Source organism: Macrobrachium nipponense, chromosome 22 (assembly GCF_015104395.2).
Source record: "Macrobrachium nipponense isolate FS-2020 chromosome 22, ASM1510439v2, whole genome shotgun sequence".
NCBI classification, from domain to species: domain Eukaryota; kingdom Metazoa; phylum Arthropoda; class Malacostraca; order Decapoda; family Palaemonidae; genus Macrobrachium; species Macrobrachium nipponense.
Genome location: NC_087213.1, coordinates 1,794,752 through 1,800,751, shown reverse-complemented (window position 1 = coordinate 1,800,751; position 6,000 = coordinate 1,794,752). Strand labels below are relative to the sequence as shown.

The 6,000-nt window shown below is 39.8% G+C and overlaps 1 protein-coding gene across 2 annotated transcripts in view; it reads left to right on the top strand.

Moving 5' to 3' along the window:
* Nucleotides 1-4,977: 4,977 nt before the first annotated feature.
* LOC135198434 (ATP-dependent RNA helicase DHX30-like) overlaps nucleotides 4,978-6,000 on the top strand; it is a 68,391-nt gene continuing 67,368 nt past the window's right edge. Inside the window, exon 1 of one of the 2 annotated variants that reach the window (XM_064225967.1) lies at nucleotides 4,978-5,109. The gene's annotated coding sequence lies outside the window, so the exon portion shown is untranslated. Of the gene's footprint in view, nucleotides 5,110-5,176; nucleotides 5,317-6,000 lie in introns of those variants that run through there. The other variant, XM_064225969.1, reaches the window with a different exon arrangement.

The following is a 6,000-nucleotide window of genomic DNA, read 5'->3' as shown; positions in this document are numbered from 1 at the left end:
AAGGAGACTTCTTCTTCTTCAGCTTATGGGCCTTAGAAGTCGAAGGGGAAGAGGCAGCAGCAGACAATGAAGACGAAGATGACAGCTTCCTCTTCTCCTCTTCCTCGTCAGCTCACGCAGGACAGTCGTCAGGTCCTCCATCCAGGCCGGAGCCGGGGCTATTGCCGAAGCAACACGGCCGACTGCACCTGTCCGGAAGGACCTGGGACTGGGGAAGACACACCGTGGGCATGGACCAGCATGGACAGGCTCAGAAACCAGGAGCGACAGGAACAGCAACCAGCTCAGGAGCGGCAGGAACAGCGGCAGCGGTAGACCCAGAAGGGACAGCCAAGCCAACAGCGGGAATCACATCAGCGGGCAGTACGGCAGGCCCAGCGATCGCCTCGTAGAAATCATCGGCAGCCAGCGGAACCTGGGTACTGGCGGCCGGTCCAGGGCGAGCTGCTGGAACAGCGGAAGTCTGGGGCAGCAACACGAAGAAAACAGGCGGCGGCGGCACACCCCTCGTACTGCGGCGGGCCCTAGTAGCGGCAGACGGCGTCACCGACACAGCATGGGGAGTGTAGACCAGGAGGGGGGGAGCAGCATAAAGCGGCCGTGGTAGTATGGAGACCGCCCCAGACCTCGCTAGACGCTGCAGCAGCCCGTGGATGCTAGGCACGCCCTGCCGCCGCGGTGGTCCATACCTGTCCAAGGTCGTCTCCCACGGATGTAGCACCTGCGGTAACATAGATAGATTAATAAGAGGGGTTCCCTCACACACGGGGGGAAGACATGTCCCACCCGAACGCAAGGAAGACCGCAAATATAAAATACAACGAAGAAGCTGAGCGGGGGGCAGGAAGGAAGACGAAGAATCGGATACCAAGGGAGTCGCGGGAGAGCTTTCCGACGACTCCCTGGCAGACCTTCGCTTCCCCTACCCCCGCACAGCAGTGAAAAGTAATATGAAAATGAAACAGAATACTGCCCTTGCGATTCACTTCAATAGACTAAAGGGGAAAAGATCAATTCCCGGGTAACGGAAACTTGATCCAAAAATATGATGCTACATAAAATATTATAAAATGAAACAGAATACTGCAGATTTCACTTTCAACTTAAAACGGGGTAAGATCAATTCCCGGGTAAGAACGAAAAATTGATCCAAATTAAATTCATGCAAATAAATAAATGAAAATGAAAGAATATTGCAATTGCGAATCCACTTTCATTGCATTCTATTATACAAAATAAAAGGCTCGTGCCGAGCGCAATCACACTCTCGGTAACGAACGCACAGGGCAAAAATATAATGAAAAGAGTAATTACATTTTTCAATACACACTTTCGCCCAAAATACATGACTCGGCGCGAGCGCGCCGCCCGAATCGGCACCGAGACATAATTCAAGGTTCAATTCATGAAAAGAGAGGAAATCGCCGCATCTACGGCGATAGCTCCATGTTGGTCCATAATTAAGTAATGAAAATGAAAACAGTGTACTTACAGTTTCATTTTCAAGTTAAACAACCATTAGTAGAAAAACACAATATAAAAACAAAGCATACGACGATGAAGCGGGCAGAGAGCGATGACGAACACGTCCTTCACACCCGCGGCCGAAAGCAAAAGTGATTTGTTTACCTCCCAGTCGCGCGGCGCGCGACTGTCGGACAAGCAGTTAACTACCGTTCTCTCCCCTTGTTCGAAGCTTACGACCGTTCCAGCTGCCGCTAGCTACTTCCTATTGTTAAAGGACCGATGGTTTGTATTACGTATCGGAACAAATAAAATCGTTGTGAGAGGAATTCCTCGCAGCCACCCTGAAAGTCATAAGGAAGCCATATGTTTAAGAAGAGATTGGCTAAAGAAAACTATTATAAAAGGAACTATACTAACCTAATCTACTCTAACCTAACCTAGTAGGCCGTGGTGCTAGATGGAGGGTTCTGCCTCTCTGACCCCCAGGTGAAAGAAACTCTACTTTCTACCAATAGGTCCCCAGTAACACTGCATGTGCGATACCATTCCATGGTCGCCAACATATAATAATATATCAGTTCTGAGGTTAATTACAGTCGACCGCCAAAAAGAAAAAATGTAAATTGTTAATACAAAACCAAAATGCTATAAGAAACTGAAATTTCCAGAGGAGTATGTAACCGCCAAGGCTCTATTAGTTAGATCTAGCTATATATTACTAGTCCGCGGCGGCCTAGACTATGGCAGTAGCGGTTTGTCTACGCATTTTTACCTCCTGAACAAAAAATTTCATGTAATATTTATTCGGAAGACCGTAATTAACCCCCCAGGGCCTCGTACTAAACACAGCGAAATACATTTGACGCCCCAATTCTTGGTGGCTTTCGTATTCGCGGGGACGAACGATGCGGAATGCTTATATAGAAATACCCTCTAGGCCTATTACTTAGATTAACCTACCTAAGTTTAATGAAAGCCAGTGCTGGATTGTGGTACTTATCACTGAAAGAATTTTCGGTTCACTTTAGGTCGATCAGCGACTGGCACTTCCTGATTAGCCCACCACAGGCCTACGGGAACTGCTCAGATTTAATCCATTCTACCTAGTAGCTAGCCCTATACCTAGTAAGCTATAACGTACCCGCACAATTAGCAAAAATGCCAAAATTGGATAAAGTCACTTGCCATGCATGACATTTATTACGTAATTTATACAATCAATCACAAATAAACATACACACACGAAAAACTTGACGTTCCTCCCGATTGAAAGTAGGCGGCTCCGTCTGTCAACAAAATTGGTAGTAGTAGTAATAAATAGACGTATCTTTGGAAATTGCTCCTTTGCTTATTCAATTCCTTTGCTTGGGTTGCTTTAACTTTATTGTCTCTGTGACACCATATAAATCTTTTATAAAATCCCCTTATTTTTAATTTCTTATTTCAATAGATCCTCAGGTGAAGAATGTTGCTAGTAAAATCTACAAAGTATGAATATGAAATTTTTATTTATACCACTCGCATGGACCATCTTTCCTTCTCAGGATGTAATTGAAATTTTTAAAATGACGTATAAAAGTTTTTATACCAAGAGAAAACAGCTTAATTGCTAACTTAGTCTTAACATATGAAACAGTAAAAAAAGTCTGTTTACATCTTTCAATAAGTTAGCTATATTTGCAACAGTATCCTTGGAAATGTTATGTAAAAAAACAAATGTCATTCAAATTGTTTTAGTAAATGCTAAATTTCTAAGTTTTTAATTGAGATTTGAATTCTCCATATGCTTAAACGGTCAAAAAACAGGGGATAAAAATATTGGAAATAATCTTCTGATTGCTGAGCATTCATATAATGGGCGGAGTGTTTAAAAAAAATGAAAGATGTAGCTGGGCTCTAAAGTAGTGGTTCCCAAACTTTTTCTATTCACTACCCACTTTTCATACAATATGCTTGTCCAATACCCAACGCTCACCGTACTGAACCACTGGCTGCCTACCCATTAAATTCCTTTGTCTTTATACAGACATATCCTCAGATTATGGCCCCCTACATTCTGCTACACGCACGCCCCCAGTTTGGGACCATATATATATATATATATATATATATATATATATATATATATATATATGTGTGTGGTGTGTGTGTGTGTGTGTGTGTGTGTGTGTGTGTATAACTGAATCACAAAAGTTTGGAACGTGATAAATCCATAAATAAAGGTATAGGCCACATAGGAAAGATAAACAACGGAGTTTCTGCAAGATCGTTCGACTCAAAGTTCTTTACTTAGCAGACAAACTGAGTTACATGAGAAAACGAGAGTACAGGAAAGGTAGTATAAGTGACAGATAGGGATTATAAGGAGATTAGTACCTCAGAATCCAACCAACAATATGGTAGGAATGAGTAACCTTTCCAAACAAACACAAACATGGGTACAATTTAAGAACAAAAAGATTAAGTCCAACTGCACAGACACAGGGCAAAGACAATTAAAGGATTATACAGGGCGACAGCTGACCACATCCAGATCTTTGGTAAACAAAAACTTATTCACAAAAGATATTAAACATACACATACAAAGAAAATATCTCTAAGGCAACTAATTTGTATTTAAGTCTGTAATTATATCTTTGAGGTCATTCTTAAACATGTTACAAATACAAGGGTCTAAATGAAACAGGCCATGACTAATATCAAAACTACAATGGGAAATAAGTTGTGTTATGGCAGATTCTAATATACTTCGTGATGAGACATCTTTTGATCTTGCAATTACTGAACTACCAATCCAGTTTATCTGGTAGTTATTTTCACTTAAATGAATGAATATTGCATTAGATGTTTGCCCAGTTTTGACAGAATATTATTGCTGTTTTAATCTTATTTCTAAGCCCTTGCTCGACTGTCCGAGATAAAATGAGGGGCAGTCCATAGTCCATACATGGAATTTTATATATTATGTTGTTGCATTCCCTGAGGCCATGGTTTATTAACATTCCTTTTAGTGTGTTATTATAGGAAAAAACAAGGTTGACCTTAAAGAACTAGGAAATGCACTAACCGGGCGGTTAAAATGCATAAAACTATATAAGATTTCGTAGGTCTGACTTGAATCCTATTGTTGATGAAAAGAGTTAAAAATATTCATGAGACAGAGAATGGGAAATAGAACTGATTATGAATACTGCTTCTGAGTTGTTGCAAATAAGATGTTATTTAACAAATATCAAATGAATTGAAAATTATGTGTTTTCCGGTAAATCTTTTAACCAACTAGAGTTAATAGTCTTACACACCTCCGGGCACCGGTACTATTTCCGACTAGCTGGCTCTGCCCGAAATTAGCAGAAGAAAAATTTTAAGTACGTATTACACACCCGATTGAACCAACTGAACAGTTTAAATATCATTAAAAAATATGATAATTTTACTATATAAAAAATAAATCAATTTATTGTATAATATAAAGAAAATAAACGTAATTTATATTTTTTTAATGTAAAATATCGGTTATATGATCGGTAACTAAATGTATGTTTACATTCGTGTTGCAGACGAGACCTTCTGGAATTTCATAAACGTGATCAAATCCCAAATTACTTCCAAACCTGTGAAACTACAAGTCTGCTACAAAGGTAATTACTAGTATCGCAAGGGCATTACAAATTCATTTGCTTTATTACTACTTACAGTGCAAAATATATTTTGTAGTTATGTAAAATACTTCAGTAGCCTACCTAATAGGTACTTATAACGCGTCCTGACACCGGAGATGGTCATCAGTCACGAGTTGTTGTTGGTGAGAGATGGAGCTAAAGACCTCTACTCTCCTTTCGAAGTAGGTAAGTATTTTCTCCAAAGTTAGAAATTAAGGCCATATTTTAAGCTTTAAACAGAGGGTAATGAAAAGGGTGGCCAACGCAGGCCCACAACACCAAAACGCTTTTAAAATTTTTACTTAAGATTAAAGAAGTTTAGAAGATTGACGCCATCTCGATGTTTGCGGAGTCGCTTGTGTCAACAAACTTCCCATTACCTGTGATAAATCCGCACACCACTTGTACCCATAGACGCTGGGGCACTTTCATCACAACAATCGTAATATTAGAGCAATTTTATCATTATTGCATTACTATGACAACTAGAATTCATGGAAACGGTTTGTAAATACATCATCATATGTGTGAAACTCCTCCAAATTAGCAATGATGAACTTTTGCCATTCCTAGAATGCAAACATTAAAGGTTACATTTATTTTAGTCATAGGTACAATTATTAAGAATAATAAAGTCAAAATAGTAATATAGACTTAAATAAATGAAAATTGCTATTAAAAATATACAAAATTTTGTCCTAAACAATTCACTAATCTGTCATCTGCTCGCTGGTGCTTTTGGCAGCCAGCTGTACGTACAGGGTGTCCATAAAGGCCCAATACCATTACAAGTATTTATTACTCAAAAACCATATAACACAGAGTAATGCAGTTTTTTGTAGAATGTTATACATTCAAGTTTACATTCAG